The sequence below is a fragment of the Cnephaeus nilssonii genome (genome assembly GCF_951640355.1).
Source record: "Cnephaeus nilssonii genome assembly, chromosome: 1".
Taxonomy (NCBI): Eukaryota; Metazoa; Chordata; class Mammalia; order Chiroptera; family Vespertilionidae; genus Cnephaeus; species Cnephaeus nilssonii.
Genome location: NC_137072.1, coordinates 3,414,228 through 3,435,726, shown reverse-complemented (window position 1 = coordinate 3,435,726; position 21,499 = coordinate 3,414,228). Strand labels below are relative to the sequence as shown.

At 44.0% G+C, this 21,499-nt stretch overlaps 1 protein-coding gene across 2 annotated transcripts in view; it reads left to right on the top strand.

Annotated features, from left to right (window-relative positions):
- THSD4 (thrombospondin type 1 domain containing 4) overlaps positions 1-21,499 on the top strand; it is a 704,967-nt gene that overhangs the window by 104,889 nt on the left and 578,579 nt on the right. The gene's annotated exons all lie outside the window — the stretch shown is intronic.

Sequence of the window (21,499 nt, the reverse complement as noted above, 5' to 3'; positions counted from 1 at the left end):
AAGCTCCGTAAGAGCTTACCATTCATTCATTCAGTAACATTTGTTAATATTACAATAATATTTGTTCACACAGATTTACTAGCTTGGACAAGTTGTTTAATGTATTTGAGACTGTTTTCTTATACATAAAAGAGGAGTAATGGCCCTTTTGCTTTTTGCAGTGAAGGCTAAATAGGATAACATAGATAAAACATTTGGCAGGTGTTCAGTAAATTGTTGCTATTTGAATACAGAATTTATTAAAGTGCATGAGGCTAAATATTTTGAGGGATGGGGGAAAACTCTAGAACAAACCCCTCTTTCCTTCAATTAACTGAGGGTGACAGACACCTAAATAATTTACTCTAATGCAAAGGAGAAAGGAATGCATCCTTTTCACCTTAATTACCATACTTAAAATATTTCATATTTATGACAAAAAATAAGTGAAGTGATACATGTTAAGCGGGCACATGGAAGGAGGTATAAAAATTCAGAGTTGCTGGCCTGGCCAGTGTTACTCAGTGGTTAGAACATCTGCCCATGCACCAAAAGGTCTTGGATTCAATTCTGGTCAAGGACATGTACCTAGGTTGCAGGTTCAATCCCCAGCCCTGGTTGGTTGAGCTGATGAGGGAGGTAGCCAATCAATGTGACTCTCTCACATCGATGTCTCTGTCTGTCTATCTGACTCTCTCTCTAGTCCCCCTCCTCCTCCTTCCCTTTCACTCTATCTAAAATCAATGGAAAAATGCCCTTGGGTGAGGATTAATAACAGCACAAAAATTCAGAGTTGGGAAACATTCAGAATATCTATATATTTAAAAGCCTAAGCAACCGTTACGACCTGCTGACTGACCGACCAGCCAGTAGCTATGATGCGCACTGACCACCAGGGACAACCCCCCTGATGGTCAGTGCACTCCCACAGCCAACCTCCCGTGGTCCCTCCCCCTGGCTGGTCAGCCCCTATTGGCCCCGATCGCCGGCCAGGCTGAGGGACCCCACCCATGCACGAATTTGTGCACCAGGCCTCTAGTGAGAGAAATAACATTGCTTCCTCCATGGGCCTTTCACTTAAAAGATGCTTAAGAAATGTAAGTTGCATTATAATTGATTTACTCTTACATTAATGAATTCAGCAGATCTTAAAGCAAATAGTTCTTCAGCTTGCTTCAACCTGTTGGGGATGAGCCTCTGGGGCAAGGGCACTGTTTGCGGCTCCCTAGTGGAGAGGGGTTAGGAGCTCACATTTTCTTAGCACTTGCCCTTTCCAGGCACTGTGCCCCACAGGTAATTTCATTTGGTTTTCCTAAACCCCTTTAGTCCTGGAGGATTGCTCAGGTTCAGATTACAACCCATACCAGCAACAGGTTTGACTCCCAAGAGGGCTGCTCTCAGTTACACTGGAGAAATGAAAGCATTTACTGTTCTTTCATGAAAAACTGGCTCCATACCTCTCAGCCTGTGTCTGGCTGGCTGCCTCTGCAGTGACCCTCACATGTCAAGGTTGGAAGCTTTGTGCCTCTCACCTTTGGGACAGTGTTGCTGTCATGGTAACCACCATTTATGGAGTGTCCACTGAGGGCCAAGCCTTGTGCTAGGTACTTTACCTGCATTATTTCATTTAATCCCTGTGATAGCCATATGAGGTAGGCATTGTTATCCCCATCTTACTGCTGGGATGAGGGATGGGTAGTGACTTACCCATGGTTACACAGGTAATATGTGGCTGATCTGGCCTGTTTTCTGGAATGCCTAGACTCTTTCTGCCATCCTATGTTGCTACCCCTCTCCCAGGTGACCCTCACCTACCAGGATGACCTGCCTAGCACAAGGGAGGGTGGGGCCATCACCTCTTTGCTCTGAGTTCTCTAATATTGGCTCAGCCTTAACTGGAAATGCCTCTCTGTTGGACCTCCATAAGCTCATGTTTCACCTTTGTGTGAATCCAAACAAGATGCCTCTTCCTCTGGCCAGATTCATCTCCCCACACTGGATTTCAGCACCCAGATGTCCTTGTGCGGTGCAGAACCTGCTCAGCTCTAAGTGGCATCCCTGCAGACACAGGACACCACTGCTTTCTGTTGGTCTGAAATTGGTTTTCTTGAATGCCCACTTACTCGTCTTATTCCACCTCTCTGGGCCCACACTGAATAAAGGCACCTGCAGGTCAGTCCTGGAAATCCAGGACCACATGGATGCCCAGCGAGCACTGGGATGATTTGTTCTTGGATGCTTGGCTCATTTGCAAACATCATCCTCTAAACAAGAAGAAACAGCCTGTTGGCAATAGCTGGAATCAGAGTGTGTCATCTCCTGGGTTATTGTCCCAGACGGTCGGGGTCCGTTCTGAAGGCTGCTCTCCGTTTTATTTAGGGGTGCCCGGGGGCCATCCTGTGAACCTCACCTCCTGGGCGGCCGGTGGGTGGGTCACTGAAGATAGGTCTCCTTTAGGTTTGGCTTCCTGGTGTAAAACCTGTAGCATGCAGGAGGCAGCTGGTCAACGATTCTCTCTCAGCATTGATGTTCCTATCTCTCCCCCTCTCTCAAAGCAATAAAAATACATATACTTTTAAAAGGGCCTTCTAAACTCAGAGTTGCTTTCTGCTTCCTTTGCTAGGTCACTTGCCTCTGGGCTCCTGGTAGTGCTTCTGAATCGATTTGTGACAAGTCCTCTTTCCTTTCTCTTATTAGTACAAATTCATCACTTCCCTCTGTGTCCCTCCCTTTCTCCATCCCTTCCCCTTCGCCCTCCCCCACTTGGCCATCCTTCTTCCTGAGCAAACCTGTCAGCTGATTCTCACACTGGTCTTTAGATGCAGACCTTAAATTCTTTCCCGGGATCAGCAGTAGATCTGGCAAAAGGGGGAATGTTTGTGACAGTGTGTGCCACACAGTAGGTAACCAGGAAAGCTTTTGTTTCCTTCATCCCGGAGTGGTCAGAGTTTTCTCTTACCTCCTTAGACATCAGGTCAGTGACTGCCAGGCAGCCTGGCAGCATCCAGTGTTCTGAATTTCCCAGGAGACAGACACACTCAACCTACACCGTTTGCTCATGGCCTCTTTGAACTTGGCTGGGCAGGCGATCATAATGGAACAGAGAGGGTTTTAGAAACATGGGGCTCTCTTTCCAGTTTCAGGCTGTGGATTCCATTTGGTCCAGCTCACCAGATCATGTGGCTCCTCTGTGAACGCAGGTTTCTGCCTTCAGCTGCTGTTCCCTCCTAGTCTTCCTCCCTGGAATTGGGATTTTTGGTCTCTCTAGGTAGCCACTAGCTGCTGACTTTAATTTCATCAGCTCCCTTTGCTTCCCACCCAGATGTGCAGGGCTATCCTGACTTCTTGCTTATAGGAACGCAGAGCCTTTTCATCTCCACTAATAGGTCCAGAGAGGCAGGCAGCCTTCATTGACCCATTGCTTAGAAATGTTGAGCAATTAAGCTATAGTCTCTCATATTGTTATTTCAATAAACCTGCACAGAGTACCTCTGGGTCAGACCCACTGCCAATCTCAGGGATTATGCACTCAGGATAAGAAAATGGCAAGTCTTGCCCTGAAGGACTAGAAGACCTGTGAGGGGGCCAGGCCTTTTACTCAACAATGTTACCATCTGCACATGAGGCTGCTGATGGTCTTTGTTGACCTAGAATCTTTCTGGGAGTTTGACTTTTTAGTTATTGATAGTGACATTTCAGAAGAAGAATTTGTCCCTGAAGAATTTCTGTTCCCTCAGTCTTTGGGGCTTACAGCCTCTTTCAGAGGGAGTGTTTTGTGTCTGGTCATAAAGTCTGCACATCGCAATATCAGGTGCACTGACGTGGCTCCTCTGGTGAAGCTGCCTGTGAGCAGATGCAGCTTCTGGAGTTCTGATGGCAGATTCCTGCACTTGCTTCTCAGGATCCGCCCACGTCCAGTTACACTTCTTAAGAGTCTGTGGAAAACAGGTTAGTGTTTTTCATATATTGAAAGCCTGTGCAAAAGGCAAACAAAAATTTTTATGGTGGCACAGAGGAATAATAAATGACAAATGAATCTGCCTCTGCTCCATGCCTGTGGGTCTGTTTCCCAGAGGAAATCATTGCCCAACATTTTATTTGTATCAGTTCAGAAATATATCCTACATGCATACATACATATGCATTTTCATACATTGTATATTTTTTCTCTTTCTTTTTTCTTTTTAAACACAAACGGGAGCATGTGTATTCTGTGTAGCCTTCAGTGACTTGTTCTTTTTAACTTAACAGTATTTTGGAGACCATTCTGTATCAGGTACACACCTGCCTCATTCTCTTAACAGACGTGTAGTGCTCCACTGCGTACTCTGATAGTTATTGTGATTTAACTCGTTCATTGTGACTAGGAGTCTGTAATGTTCACCTTCTCATTCCCTCTAGCCTATCTTCAGTGCTGAGACTGGTCATGTAAATTTGCCTCAAAACATTGGCTGGGTAAGAGTTTTGTTTTAATGTTAGTACAAAGTGCAAATGTGGCATAAAGGAACCATTTAAGTCAGATGGAGATTATTTATAGATATAGTGAGATTCAGTGAGGTTCTTAGATTTTATCAATAGCTTCTAGTGCAGGGACTTCATCCACGTTGATTCTGTCAGCTGTCTTCAGTAATAAATAATCTTCCAATGTCTGTTTACCTAACAACTCAACTCAGGTACGTTAGCTGCAAGAAATGCCACTTTTCTAATGCTGTAAACTCAGAATCTCAAACTGAAGCAGCGCAAGCAGACTTCTCACTTGAACAGGGGCAGCTGATTCATGGCCTTGTCCCAGACCAGCAGGCTCAGACTGCTGGGCTTCCTTGAAGGCTGTTTCCCGAGGCTGCTGCTCTGTCGGATGTTATGGCCCATATGTGGTTCATGTTAGCACAGCTGAGAGGCTAGGCCTCTCACAGAGACTTGACTGAGCTCTAAGAGAAAACAAAAGGGGGATAAACATGTAGAGTATAAGAAATACAAACAGCCTGGCTTCTGGAGGTCAGGGTTCTCACTCTGTCTGTCCAGCTCTGTATTGGAAACTAAGGAAAGATGTGTGACGCCATCTTCTAGCTTCAAGAAGCTGAAATACAGCCTTGCTTGGGTGGCTTTACAGCTCTGATAGGCATGCGTGGAGTACCATCCACCTCTTAATTCTTTCCTGGAACTTGTTAGAAATGCACATTTTCAGACCCCACAACAGATCTGAATCAAACTTTGCATGTGGGGTTCAACGACCATTTGAACAATTTAAACAAGATTCCCGGGTGACTTTGATGGTTGCTTAAGCTTGAGAACGACTGAGATAGAGAACATAGGAAGAATTAGAAGGAGAACAGTTTTGGTGGGGAAAGGTGATGAATTTGGGCTTGAATGTGTTGAATTTAAGATGTCTGTGGGGAAGAGATTCCAAGGTTGTGGCATATTCCAAGAAGCTAAACTCACATTCTCCCAGGACCAAACTGGAATTACAACTAAAATAGAGAAAAAGCATCCTGAACAATCAATCGGAGTCTAGGTGGAGAAAACCCTTAGAACCAAGGATAGAAACTAAAGACCACATAGAGACGGGTAGGAAGGGCAGAGGTGTGAGAAGGCTGGCCAGGCTCCCACAGACAGCAGCTGAAGGTATGGAGGGATATACCAGCTGTGGGAGGTTCCCACTGAGAACTCTGGGGTCTAAACTCTAAGCTGGGCTCCCAGCCCAGAGCACCAGAACTGAGAAAGGTGCCCACATAACATACAGCTGTGAAAAGCAGCAGGGTTGTTGTCTACCAGGGAAAGATGGCTGGAAATGCAGGCACCCTCTTAAAGGGCCAACACAAAAAATTGCATGTGCAGCCACTCACCTTGGGATCCGACAGATGGAGGGCAGAGTGAGCTAGAGCTATGTGAGAAGAATTCAGGGTAGGGGGCTCAGGGGTTAGAGCTTGGAAGGCAGACACCCTGGTCTCCTGTGCTGAGTCATTTCCTCATACTGCAGAGGCCATCTTTCTCAGGCAGCTTTTAGCTGGGGGTGGGGGGAAGCAATTGCCCCACCCTATTGAAAAACCTCTTGCCTCACCCTAGAGAGTCTACACCTTGCTGTGGTTGATAGCCTGAGGCTAATCAAGACTTAATAATAATTAGACTGCAGGCAGAGGCTGATCTCTGGAGGCTTTGAGGCTTTGTGATCTTCTTCTGGGCCTGGGGCTAGGAAAAGCAGACTCTGGTGCACATCTTGGTCCTTTACAAAGGCTTCTAGCCCCAGCAGAGGGAGCCACAAGCTGTGGATGGCTGATAGCTCCAAATGGTAGTCAGGGCCAGTGAAAAACAGCGTCTGACATGGTCCTGCACCAGAGACTGGCAGATCTACCTAATACGTAGATACAAACCCAAACAGGCAGCCAAAATGAGGAGACAAAAATCAAGCTCCAAATGAAAGAACAAGAGAATTCTCCAGAAGAAGAGCTAAGTGAAATGTAGATAAGAAATTTATCAGATACAGAGTAAAGAATAATTATAAGGATGCTCAACAGCATGAGAACAGACATAGCACTAATAAAGAACACATTGGAAGGAATACACAGTAGATTAGGTGAGGCAGTGAATTAGAAGACAGGGTAGGAATAATCACTCAATCAGAGAACAAAAAAGACAAAAAAAAAAAGACAGGAGGACAGTTTAAGAGAGCTGAGGGACAACATGAAACATTATAATATTTGCATTATAGGAGTACCAGAAAATTAAGAAAGTGAGCAAGGGATAGAGAACCTCTTTGAAGACATAATGACCGAAAACGCCCCTAACCTGGTGAAGGAAAAAGACACACAATTCAGGAGATACAGAGAGTCCCAAGCAAAAACCCAAACAGGTCCATACTCAGACACATCATAATTAAAATGCCAAAAATTAAAGACACAGAGAGAATCATAAATACATCAACAGAAAACCAATTTGTTACCTACAAAGGAGCACCCATAAGGCTGTTAGCTGATTTCCATCAGAAACTCTACAAGCCAGAAAGGAATGACATGAAGTATTCAAAGTAATGAAAAGCAAGGATCTGAAACAAAGACTACTCTATCCAGCAAGGCTATCATTCAGAATAGATGGTGAAATAAAGATTTCCCAGACCAAAAAAAAGTTAAAGGAGTTTAACACCAAAACAAAAACCAGCACTGCAAGAAATGCTAAAGGGACTACTGTAATAATAATAATAATAATAATAATAATATATATATATATATATATATATATATATATAGAGAGAGAGAGAGAGAGAGAGAGAAATCTAGGCAAATAATTAAAATGGAAGTAAGTAGCTATCTATCTACACGAATAAAAGAGAAACATGCAAATTACCGTCACTCTGCTATGCTACCAGCCAATCAGAGCGAGTATGCAAATTAACCTGAAAACATGGTGGCAGCCCCGTCCCCCTGCCACTCCGGGCCTGTAGGAGTCGGAGAATTTGAGCGCCAGTGCCTGAGGCTGGCTGCAGCCAGGGAGAACAAGAAGCTACCTGCCCCGTGATCCCAGGCCGCAGCCAAAGCAGCAGCCTCATGTCCACCTGCCCCACATCCTGGGGGAGATGGAGAAACCTGGCCCCAGTGCCTGAGGCTGGCTGCAGCCTGGGAAACGAAGAAGCCACCTGCCCCATGATCCCAGGCCGCAGCCAGCCGGAGAAGTTGCCCACACTGCATCCCAGGGAAGACAGAGAAGCCACCTGCCTGTGGTCCAGGCGCCAGCACCTGCGGCTGGTTACAGCCTGGTAGACGAAGAAGCCGCCCACCCCGCAGTCCTGGGCACCAGCACCTGTGGCTGGCTGTGGCCTGGGAGACAGAGAAGCCGCCCACCCCGTGGTCCCGGGCCCCAGCACTTGCGGCTGCAGCCCAGGCGAAGCCACCTGCCCACCATCCCCTGTGGCTGCAGCCGGCCTGGGCGCCTATGGCTGACCAGAGGGAGGGAAGCCCAGATCCCGGGTGCCTGTGGTCGGCTGGAGGAGGGAATCCTGGGTCCTGGATGCGGGGCCAAGTCAGAGGTGGTTAGGGGCAATCAAGCCAGCAGGGGAGCAGTTAGGGACAATCAGGCAGGCAGGCGAGCAATTAGGAGCCAACAGTTCTGGATTGTGAGAAGGATGTCAGACTGCTGGTTATCCCCTGAGGGGTCCCAGATTGGAGAGGGTGCAGGCTGGGCTGAGGGACACCCTTCCCCTCCCCCCCGTGCATGAATTTCGTGCACCGGACCACTAGTATATATATAAAAGGCTCATATGCTAAGTGTCAGACTAGTTGCTATGACATGCACTGACCGCCAGGGGGCAGATGTTCAACACAGGAACTGCCGTGACACGCACTGTCCATTTACAGAGAAACGGCACTGTGGACCTGGTGCCCAAAAAGCAACACTCGGCTTCCCCCAAGTGGGACACAGGCTCTACCATCACCCTGGATCTTGAAAGCCCACCAAATTGCAGCCAATGCTGCTGAGACCCCATGGTGCAAAATGTGGCCCACAGCCCAGCCCAGCCCAGAAACAGTGGCTGTAGGCACCAGGTAATGATGTCGTGTAGCAACTCTCCCTTCCTCTCCTAGTGACCAGCCTCCTTGGAGTTGCTTCAGCCCAGGAACACGACTTGCTTTATAGCCAAGTGGAAACATTTTACAGTGTAACCAAATGTCTGTGAAGTGTTTTCCCATGCCTCATCTCATTTGATTCTCACAGAAGTCCTGGAGTAGGTAGATAGGAGACTCGGTGGAATCCTATTTTCTTTTCATTAGCTGGAAAATGGAGATTTAGAAAGCTTAGAAACTGACCTGACTGAAAAGAAGTAAGAAATAGTGGACCTTGAAAATGACTTCAGGTTTTCTCACTGCACAGAATATAGTCAAACACTGCTGCAGTTAAATATTTTACCCTTTGTTCTCCCTGCATGATCTACAATAATGATTTGCTTTGTTGCTGACAATTACCTGAAAGAGAATGTGGGGTGCTTCACTGGGCTGGAAAAAGTTTAGCTAAATCAGAAAGCAGGTCTAATTAAGCAAATTTATATACATAAAGTTCTCGTTGGTGCCAATCGCACACGTGTGTTTCCATCTATCATTGTTGATTGTGAATTTGGTTGACACTTCTATTATAGAGAAAGGGCGAATAGTGATATTAAAATATTTCTTCTAATTAATTTCCTTTCACTGTGCACGAATTTGTGCACCAGGCCACTATTCAATAAAAACCTTAAATGTAAATGGATTAAGTGCTCTAATCAAAAGACATAGGGTAGCTGAATGTATACAAAAACATAACCCAAATATATACTGTCTACAAGAGATCCAACCACACAGGATAAGAGTGAATGGATTGAAAAATATTTTCCATGTAAATGGAAATGAAAAAATCCTAGGGTGCTCAGCTGGTGAGACTTAGTGGTTGAGCATCACCCTATGTACTAGGAGGTCATGGTTCAATTCCTGGTCTGGGCATATGCTTGGGTTGCGGGCTCAATCCCCACTGTGGGGTATGCAGGAGGCAGCTGATCATTGATTCTCTCTCATCATTGATGTTTCTAGCTCTCCCTTCCTCTCTGAAATCAATAAAGATATATTCTTAAAATCTAGATCCCCCGCCCAGCCCCTCCCGCTTGGCCCCCAGTCCCCTGTCTGCCGGCAGCCCCATTCCCACTGCCACTGCTCCCACACGCTGATGGTGCTGGCCCTGTTTGCACCCGCTGACGGCGTGGAGCAATTGGGGCTGGAGCCGTCAGCAGGTGCGAGCAGGGCCGGCACTGGCAGCAGGTGTGAGCACCGGGCAGGACCGCAGCACACGGGAGCAAAGAATTTTCAGTAACCACCAGAGGCTCGCCCCAATGACAGTGACTGGTGCCCCGCCTTGATCTGGCACCCCCGCTCACCTGCTCCACCATCCTGCGACGGCTGATGCCCACCATGTTCAGCGCACACCCCCTGGTGGTCAGTGCATATTATAGCGACCGGTTGTTCAGTTGTTCCACCATTCAGTCGATTTGCATATTAGCCTTTTATTATATAGAATAGTACTGGAAGTCTTAGCCACAGTGATCAGACAAGAAGAAGAGATAAAAGGCATCCAAATTGGAAAGGAGGAAGTAAAGCTGTCATCCACAGATGACATGATATTGTACATAGAAAATCTTAAAGACTCCACCAAAAAACTAGATTTAATAAATGAATTTGGCAATTTAGCAGGATACAAAGTTAACACTCAGAAATCAATGGCACTTTTATGCAACAATAATGAATTCTCAGAAAGAGAAACCAATAAAACAATCCCATTTATCATTGCAACAAAAAAATTAAGATACTTAGGAATAAACTTAACCAAGGAGGTAAAAGACTTGTACTTAGAAAACTACAGGACATTTAAAAGAGAAGGAAGAAGAGAAAAACAAGTGGAATAATATACTGTGTTCATAGATTGGTAGAATTAACATAATTAAAATGTCCATACTGTCCAAAGTAACCTATAGATTCAATACAATCCATATTAAAATACCAAAGGCATATTTCACAAATCTGAAACAAATCCTCCAAAAATTAGTATGGAACTAAAAAAGATCCCTGAATCACTGCAGCCATCTTGAGAAAGAAGTACAAAGTTGGAGGGATCGTAATACCAGACATCAAGTTAAATTACAAAGCCACTCTAATAAAAACATTCTGGTACTGGCACAAGAACAGGCATATAGACCAATGGAACAGAACAGAGAACCCAGAAATTGATCCAAGCCATTATGCTCAATTAATATTTGACAAAGGAGGCAAGAGCATATGGGGTAGAGACAGTCTCTTTATAAATGGTGTTGGGGAAAATGGACAGATAGCTGCAAAAATATATAAATAAACAAAAGAAAGAAACTATACCACCAACTTGCACCATATGCAAGAATAAACACAAAATGGATGAGTCTTAAATGTAAATTGTTAAACCATAAAAATCCTAGAAGAAACCATAGGCAGCAAAATCTCAGACATCTATTAGAGCAATATGTTTGTGGATTCATCTAGGGCAAAGGAAACTAAGGAGAAAATAAACAAATGGAACTACATCAAAATCAAAAGCTTCTGCACAGCAAAAGAAACCAACAACAAAAAGAAAAGGGAGTGCACTGTATGGGAGAACATATTTGCCAATGATATATCTGCTAAGGGGTTAATTTTCAAAATATATAAAGAGCTCCTACAACTTAACAAAAATAAGACAATATATTAAAAATGGGCAAAGGACTTAGACACTACTTCAAAGTGGACATACAGATGGCCAAGAGACATATGAAAAAATGCTTAAAGTCACTAATCATCTGAGAGATGCAAATCAAAATAACAATGAGTTACCATCTCACACCTGTCAGAATGCCTACCATCAACAAATCAACAAATGACAAGTGCTGACGAGGATGTGGAGAAAAGGGAAACCTAGTACATTGCTGGTGGGAGTGCAGACTAGTGAAGCCATTATGGAAAACAGTATGGAGTTTCCTGAAAAAATTAAATATGGACTTGCCATTTGACTCAGTGATCCTACTTCTAGGAATATATCCTAAGAAACCTGAAACACCAATCAGAGAGAATATATTCATCCCTACGTTCATGGCAGCACAATTTACAATAGCTCAGATCTGGAAACAGCCCAAGTACCCATCAGTAGATGAGTGGATAAAAAAGCTGTGGGGGAAAAAAGATCCAAGATGGCAGCATAGGTAAACGTTTTAACTGCTGCTGTCCACAACAATTTTATAACTACAACTAAGAGACAAAACGTTTATCACCCAGAACCACGGGAAAAGCTGGCTGACTGGAGGCTCTACAACTAGACAGAAAGAGAAAAGAGCATTCGGGGCACAAATGCTGAAAAACAGGTACGGGGGCGCACGTGGGATACGAGCTGGCGGCAGAGCCCGGTTGGCAGCGGGCGTTGCTTTCTTCAGCCCAAAGAGAGACAAGCTCCCAATCTCTCTGAAATCCAGTGTCTGGGGAGAAACTGGGCTGTCTGCCATCAGGTTGGAAAGTGAGGGTGCAGAGCTGCGCCCAAGAATAACCATTTGCTGTGCCGGGGCGCGAGACGCGGGGATGTGGTCAAGACGGCTCATGGCCAGCCATCGCTGTTTGCCATGCCCTAGCCTAGTGACGCCCTGAGACTCCGCCCCGCACAATCTACAAACACACCCAAGCTCCTAGCAGCGGATTTTGCATATGAATGGCCTTCTCTAGTGCAGTTTAAACTAGTAAACTTGCAACCCGGTACAGACAGCTCCAAAGCCTCCAAGCTCCAAGCAGGGAGGAGAGGACGGCAGTTCTCACTGTAGCTCCTGCAGGGTGGCCTCAGACAGTAGCTGAACTGCACCCCATTGGAGATCCAGAAGCCAGTGTACCTAGTGGTCAGCGTGAGACACCAGATTTCAACTCCTCACATCCATAAGTGACACATTCGGGAGGCGGACTCAGTGAGTACCAAAGCCCCACTGAAACAAGTCCTGCACCATAAGTGTGTCTCCAGCGTAGCAGTTCTCACGTTATAGACACAGCGGGTCCTCACAGCCAATTGGCCTGGAGGTCAATTCCCCCCAGTGTACCAATAGCAATCAAGACTTAACTACACCAAGACTTTCCACTCAGCCCACAAAGGGGTGTACTAGGAGCGACCACCTTGGGTGATTGGGGAAGCTGAGCTACTGGCCCCTATAGGTCACCTACCACACCAAGCCACTCCATCAACACAGGGAGGCAGCCAAAATGCAAAGACACAGAAGCATGTCACGAACGGGAGACATGGAGGAAAGTAAGCTACTGGACGACACAGTGTTCAGAACCACATTTATAAGGTTACTCAAGAATCTTCTACAAACAGTTGAGAAACTTGAAGAGACCTTCAAGGACCTAAATGAGAATACCAAAAAAATGGAAAAGGACCAGTCAGAAATTAAGCATACACTGTCTGAAATGAAGAATATACAGAAACTCAACTGTAGATCAACATACCCCAAGAGTCAAACCAAAGATCTGGAATATGAGGAATCAAAAAACACCCAACCAGAGAGGTGGAAAGAAAGAAGAATCCAAAAGTGTGAGGATAGCGTAAGGAGCCTCTGGGACGGCTTTAAGCGTACCAACATCCGAATTTTTGGGGTTCCAGAAGAAGAGAGAGAGCAGGATATTGAAGGCCTATTGGAAGAAGTAATGTCAGAAAACTTTTCCTACCTGGTGAAAGAAATAGACTTACAAGTCCAGGAAGCGCACAGAACCCCAAACGAGGAATCCAAAGAGGACCACACCAAGACACATCATAATTAAAAATCCAAGGGCAAAAGACAAAGAGAGAATCTTGAAAGCAGCAAGAGAAAAACAGTTAGTTACCTACAAGGGAGTACCCATATGACTGTCAGCTTATTTCTCAACAGAAACTATGCAGGCCAGACGGGAGTGGCAAAAAATATTCAAAGTGATGAACAGCAAGAACCTACAACCAAGATTACTCTACCCAGCAAAGCTATCATTCAGAATTGAAGGTCAAACAAAGAGCTTCACAGAGAAGAAAAAGCTAAAGGAGTTCATCACCACCAAACCAGGATTACATGAAATGCTGAAGGGTATTCTTTAAGAAGAGGAAGAAGAAGAAAAAAGTAAAGGTAAAAATTGTGAACAACAAAAAGACATCAAATACATACATACCAACAAGTGAATCTAAAAATCAAGTGAATAAAAAATCTGATGAACAGAATGGACTGATGAATATAATAGAATCAGGGACATAGAAAAGGAATGGACTGACAATTCTCAGGGGGAAGGGGGTCTAAGGGTTGCGGGAAGAGATTGGACAAAAATCTTACACCTATGGATGAAGACAGTGCGGGGGGTAAGGGCATGGAGTAGGGTGGTGAATCAGGTCGAGGGGAGCTATGAGGGGGGGAAAGAGGAACACCTGTAATAATCTGAACAATAAAGATTTATTATAAAAAAAGGCTGTGGGACATTTACAGCTGTAAAAGAGAAGGATCTCTCACCCTTTGAGACAGCATGCAGGGGCCTGGAGAGTATTATGCTAAGTGAAATAAGCCAGTCAGAGAAAGGCAAGTATCATATAATCTCACTCATCTGTGGGCTCTAAAAAACAAAATAAACTGGTGAACAAAATAGATTCAGATACGTAGAAGCATGGAACAGACTGTGGAATCCCAGAGGGAAGGAGGTGGTGAGTGTTTGGATGGGAAGAGATTAACTAAAGTACTTGTGTGCATATATACATAACCCATGTACATAGACAATAGGGTGGTGAAGGCCTGGGGCAAGGGGCAGGTGTGGGTTAGAAAGGGTCAATGGTGAAGAAAATGGGATATCTGTAATACTTTCAACAATAAAGATTTTTAAAAATATACGTGTGTGGGAAGGACTAGGTGAGGCTATCAACTTGTGGACCCAGGACCCACAGCATCAGCATCACCTGGAAGCTTGTTAGAAATGCAGAATCAGAGGCTCCCAGACCTCCTGAATCAGAAGCTGTAGTTTGACAAGATCCCCATGTGATTTGCTTGCACATCACAGGTGCGAAGCAGGCCCTAGTCTAGAGGTTAGTCGGTTCTGTGTGGTTGACTTTGAGGACAGGTTGTTGTCATTTGTGGGTGATGGTTGTAGAGGACACATTTTCAGGGTCCCTAGGATACTGGATATGGTGTCCTTGAATGAATCATCACAGTGACTGTTTACCATTAACATCACAAAGCTGCACAACATCACACATAATGAGCCCGGGATGGTAGCCAGCCTGATGTGAGCAAAATATTTGTGTGTTTATTACCCTTTCCAAAATGCTACTTGCAGCCATTATCTCAAGAAACAACAATTTCCCCAAACACCCATGGTAAGTCGCTGGAAGAACTGGGCCTGGTACCTGGTGTCAGAACGCTTACTGTTAGTTCTTGTCACTGAGCCATGCTATGGGGAATGGGGACTCTGCATTGACTTATGTTGTCAGGGCTGGAAATGTGAACGAGCAGAAAAAAACATCACAGCAGATGCTGAGTAGATGTTCGTAGAAGATGCTCAATGAAGGTTTGTTAAAGGTTGTTGAAACAAATGATGGAAAACATGATAAAAACTGCTTTCAGATTTAAAAAATTCATTCTCAATTTGATCTTTCTAAGTCAATAGGATGAAAATTATCCATGCTGTCATTAAAAAGAAAATAACAGCTTTATTGAGATAAATTAACATACCATAAAATTCACCATTTGAAGTGTATAATTCAGGCGTTTTGTATATTCACAAGGTTGTACAACCATCATCACTACCTAATTACAGAACATTTTCATCAGCCCAAAAGGAAATCCTATATCCTTTAGCATCACTTCTTATTCTCCCCTCTCCCAGCCCCTGGCAACCATTAATCTACTTTTTTTTGTCTCTATGGATTAGCCTGTTCTGGACAATTCATATAAATGGAATCATACAATGCATGCCTTTTTTTTGACTGGCTCCTTTCACATATAATGTGTTCAAGGATCATCTATATTATAGAAAATAACAATATTTCAATCCTTTTGTGGCTATTAATAATCTAATTCTACGAATATACTACATGTTGTTTATCCATTCTCAGTTGTTAGGCATTTGAGTTAAGATTTTGTGTGGACATATGTTTTAATTTCTCTGGTTATATACCCAAGATTGTAATTGTTGGGTCATATGGTAACTCTACATTTCATTTTTTGTGGAACTTCCAGATAGTTTTCCAAAGGACTGCACCATTTCACACACCAGAAATGCATGTTGGTTCCAGTTTTTCTACATCCTCTCCAACACTTGTTGTTATCTGTCCTTTTACTCTAGCCATCCTAGTGGATATGCTCTCCGTTTATAGGTAAGAAACCTGAGGGTGCATTATTTGCCACAGTTTGTAGAGCTATTCAGTGGCCAATTCAGATCATTTAAAAAAATCAAATACTTGTATCATCCATGTTCTTTGCTAGTCGTGCTTTAAATCCGTTGCTCTTACTAAGTTATTTACTCTTTACAACAACCTATAGGGAGATGGCCTTGTCATCTTTATTTATAAATGCATACAGGGCCAGGACTGGGCCCAGGGTAAGGTCTTAGGTCCCAAACTTAAGAAATCACTCTTAGGTTCAAACAGCACTCACCTGACCCTATGTGCTTCACTGGCCTCATCCTACTCTTGGCCCTGTTTGAAGAAACTGAGGCATTAGAAGACTGAGTAACTTTTCCAAAGGTTCAGTAATTAGTACGTTAGCAGAATTGGGATATAAACCCAGGAACCCTGGCTTCAGGGTCCAAGTCAACAACTTCTATACTACACCATCATGTATATCTTAGATCTACAAACTGGCTTTTTCTGTTTCTTTCTTATGGCTTCACTTTCTGAAATTAGAGCTGTGACAAGTGGGGAAAATTCTGGTGATGGGTTAGGGGGAGACCACACAGAAGTATTCAACTTAACAGCCCCCAGGCATCTCCGCATGGACCCCTGGGTTAACCTTCCGCAGGGAGGGTTAACTGGCCACACAATTTGTCTTGGCCACATCTGTGCTTATTATCCCAACTCTACATAAATCTTCCTGGTTCATGTAGGCTGCTCTGCAAGTGGCCAGATGTAGTTTGTGTTGGTGGGGAACAGGCCATTCTGAATGGTCAGGATGATTAGCTCTGATCATCTGTAGGGAAAACATACGTAATCCTGGCCAAGTGGGGATGAACCTGCTGCCGAGTCAAGTATTCAGAAATCACATCTCTCATAATCACACCCTGATTGGCTGCTCATTCTCTTTAGTCTGGTTCTCAGAATTAGCTGGTCATTTATTTACAAACTAGAGGCCCGGTGCATGAAATTTGTGCACGGGCGATGGGGGAGGGTGTGTGTGTCCCTCAGCTCAGCCTGCACCCTCTCCAATCTGGGACCCCTTGAGGGATGTCCGACTGCCCGTTTAGGCCCAATCCCACTGACCACTCACCTGCCTGCCTGCCTGATTGCCCCTAACTGCTTCTGCCTGCCAGCCTGATCACCCCCTAACGACTCCCCTGCCAGCCTGATCAACGCCTAACTGCTCCCCTGCTGGCCCGATTGCCCCTAACTGACCCCTCCTGCCAGCCTGGTCACCCCTAACTGCCCTCCCCTGCCAGCCTGGTCTCCCCTAACTGTCCTCCCCTGCAGGCCTGGTCACCCCCAACTGTCCTCCCCTGGTGGCTCGGTGTTCCCTAACTGCCCTCCTCTGCCAGCCTGATCCCCCCCAACTGCCCTCTCCTGCAGGTCTGGTTGCCCCCAACTGCCCTCCCCTGCTGGCCCAGTCACCCCTAACTGCCCTCCCCTGCAAGCCTGATCCCTCCCAACTGCCCTCCCCTGCTGGCCTGATTGTCCACAACTGCCCTCCCTTGCTGGCCATCTTGTGGCGGCCATCTTGTGTCCACATGGTGGCGGCCATATTTGACCATATGGGGGTGGCCATCTTGTGTGTTGGAGTGACTGTCAATTTGCCTATTACTCTTTTATTAGATAAGATGATCATCTTTCTGATGGTGTTACTATTTGTGGGTTTTGAATGGTTCTCCTGCTTAGGCAGAGCCTCCCACAAAGCAGTGTGAAAAGAAAAATACACATTTGCACATGTACACATTACCCCCTTCAGGAGTGATGGGCAGCCTTTGAAAAGATGCTTGTACAAGTCCTCAGCCAACAGCAGGTTTTGTGGCTGCTCTGTTCCCAGGACAGGTCCAGTCAGTCTTGCTTCAGCAGCTCTCACTAGGTGAGCTGCCGCAGTGCAGTCTGGCCTAGGTCTTTTTACATATGTCACAAACTCAGAGGGTTTTTGTAAAAATTTATATTTATTCATTAAACATGATAAATTTTGCTGTTGCATTTTCACCTTTTGGTTTGGAATTTCAATTCTGTCCTATGACTTTCTTTCTCAAAGCGGTGGGTCCGTGGACCTACAGCACCAGCAGCACCTGGGAGCTTGTTGGAGATGGAGAACCAGAACCTGTCTCTTAACAAGATCCCTTGGTGCTTCCTGGGCACATCCATGTTTGAGAAGCTCTGCTCCATTTCTGTCACATTCAGCTGGGTGTTTTCACCCAGTATTTGAGGCTAGAATTTTTGGTAGGCTTTCAGGTCTTTAAAAAGAAGACACACGGACGCACAGAGAAATTATTTCCTTTGTCTTTGCATGATGTCATTCATTTTACCTGGCCTGCCACAAGAAAGAAAAAGGCAAATTACATTCAAGTTATACATATTTTTAAAACTAACTTCTTTTTTTAAAATTTCTTTATTGATTAAGGTGTTATATATGTGTCCTTATCCCCCCATTACCCTTCCATCCCTCCCCACTCATGCCCTCACCCCCCTGTTGTCTGTGTCCATTGGTTAGGCTCATATGCATTCATACAAGTCCTTTGGTTGATCTCTCCCCGCTTCCCCCACCCTCCCCTACTTTCCCTCTAAGGTTTGATGGTCTGATGGATGCTTCTCTGTCTCTGGATCTGTTTTTGTTCATCAGTTTATGTTGTTCATTATATTCCACAAATGAGTGAGATCATGTGATATTTATCTTTCCCTGACTGGCTTATTTCACTTAGCTTAATGCTCTTCAGTTCCATCCATGCTGTTGCAAATGGTAAGAACTCCTTCTTTTTTACCGCAGCATAGTATTCCATCCTGTAGATGTACCACAGTTTTTTAATCCATTCATCTGCTGATGGGCACTTAGGCTGTTTCCAAATCTTAGCTATGGTGAATTGTGCTGCTATGAACATAGGGGTGCATATATCCTTTCTGATTGGTGTTTCTAGCTTCTTGGGATATATTCCTAGGAGTGGGATTACTGGGTCAAATGGGAGTTCCATTTTTAGTTTTTTGAGGAAAATCCATACTGTTCTCCACAGTGGCTGCACCAGTCTGCATTCCCACCAGCAGTGCACGAGGGTTCCTTTTTCTCCACATCCTCACCAGCACTTGTTGTTTGTTGATTTGTTGATGATAGCCATACTGACAGGTGTGAATTGGTACCGCATTGTCGTTTTGATTTGCGTCTCTTGGATGATTAGTGACTTTGAGCATGTTTTCATATGTCTCTTGGCCTTCCTTCTGTCCTCTTTTTAAAAGTATCTATTTAGGTCCATTGCCCATTTTTTGATTGGGTTGTTTATCTTCCTTTTGTTAAGTTGTATGAGTTCTCTGTAAATGCTGGAGATTAAACCCTTATTGGTGATAACATTGGCAAATATGTTTTCCCATGCAGTGGGCTTTCTTGTTGTTTTGTTGATGGTTTCTTTTGTTGTGCAAAAGCTTTTTATTTTGATGTAGTCCCATTTGTTTATTTTCTCTTTAGTTTCCATTCCCCTAGGAGCAGTATCAGTGAAAAAATTGCTTTAGCATATGTCTGAGATTTTGCTGCCTGTGGATTCCTCTAATATTTTTATGGTTTCCCATCTTATGTTTAAGTCTTTTATCCATTTTGAGTTTATTTTTGTGTATGGTGTAAGTTGGTGGTCTAGTTTCCTTTTTTGCATATATCTGTCCAATTTTCCCAACACCATTTATTGAAAAGACTGTCTTGACTCCATTGTATGTTCATGCCTCCTTTGTTGAATATTAATTGAGCATAGTGGCTTGGGTCAATTTCTGGGTTCTCTATTCTATTCCATTGATCTATATGTTTGTTCTTGTGCCAGTACCAGGCTGTTTTGAGAACAGTGGCTTTGTAATACAGCTTGATATCTGGTATTGAGATCCCACCTACTTTATTCTTCTTTTTCAGGATTGCTGCAACTATTCGGGGTCTTTTTTCATTCCAGATGAATTTTTGGAAAGTTTGTTCTAGGTCTGTGAAATATGCCATTGGTATTTTAATGGGGAGTGCATTGAATCTATAGATTGCTTTGGGTAGTATGGACATTTTGATGATGTTGATTCTACCAGTCCATGAACATGGTATGTTCTTCCATCTGTTTATGTCTTCCTCTATCTCTCTTTTCAGTGTCCTGTAGTTTTCTGCATATAGGTATTTTACCTCCTTATTTAAGTAGCTAAGAGAAACAGAGGCATGCAATATGTCAGAAATAGGAAGACTAACTTCTTAATTGCATCTCTTAAAGCAACATGCTGGATCTCCCATCATTAACAGAATCCGAAGTGTTGCCAAGATTAATTGAGAAATGCCTAAAGGCACAATAAGCACTGTTAGCATAGTTTAATTTAAATTCATATCAGCTAAGAATGAAGGTGCTATTAGTGATAAAGATGTTAATAACTGGTTGTGGTCTGTTAAATTTTATATTCAGTGGTTATGTACAGTGAAGAAATTTCCTCAGGGCAGAAATTAATGGTTCATATTGATTGCTACTTTAATGTGCTTAGTTTAATGGAGCCATCTTGTAGAAACCCTTGGGCACATTTCCAATTTTATGTAAAAGTAGAATTATTATGGAAGTATATGACTTTAGAGTTGGAACAACCTTTCAGTAATTTAATCCAGTTCAGTCATTTTACAAATAAGTAAGAGTTATATGACTTACCTGGTACTTAATTAAGTCCTTCCACAGAACATTGGAACCTGTGCTTCCCAAGTCTCAGACTGGTGGCTGAAACCTTTTCAGATCCCTCCAGTCAAAAGTTCTTTCTCTTGCTCTGGCTTGTGTGGCTCATTTGGTTGAGTGTAGTCCCATGCACTAAAAGGTCGCCAGTTCAATTCTTGATCAGAGCACATGCCCAAGTTACAGGTCAGTCTCTGACATATGGGAGGAAACTGATAGATGTTTCTCTCTCTTCCTCTCTCTCTAAGATAAAAACAGCAACAACATATTAACAGGAAATAGTGCTTCCTCTTGCCTCACAGTTCCAAGTGCACCATTTTTGCAATGCCTCCAAAATTTTTATCTTGCTCTGCGTTATGTTCTAGTTGCTTTTAGTTGTAAGGTTGAGGTCTTGGGAACCATGCTTGATTCACTTTTGTATTTCATTGCCATTCCTATATTATGCAAACAGCTCCTTTAGAGTCACTTTACATACATTGTTGTGCTGGACCTGGTTTTCCCCTCCTCACTAGAGCTGATTGTGTCTTCACAATGGCAGCTTGAAGTTGGCCATGCTGGGAGTATTTACACTATGGAAGTGAAAAAAATGCTGCAAATCACAGCTTTTATGCCCTGGAATGCCAGTTGTCAAACACTTCCCAGTATACCACTGTTTACATGATTTCCATAAGGTCTCAATAAATCCATACCAATGTGAAGATGACCATTGTTCAGCATGGGTTCCCTTGAGAGTGATGAGTAGCTAGTTGCTCAACCTCCTCTGGTTTCTTAAGGGAGTAAGTCTGACACAGTGCAAGTCAGGCCTAGGACTGCATTAGAATTTGTCTGCTTAGCTAAATACTACTTATCTAGAAATGCTATTTGGACATGAATGGTAATGGAAACAGGGTCCGAAATATCAGGCATAGTTGAGTTAGAAAAAACCCACAAACCACTATCAGAAAAAAATGAACAGGAAGTTACTATAGCTG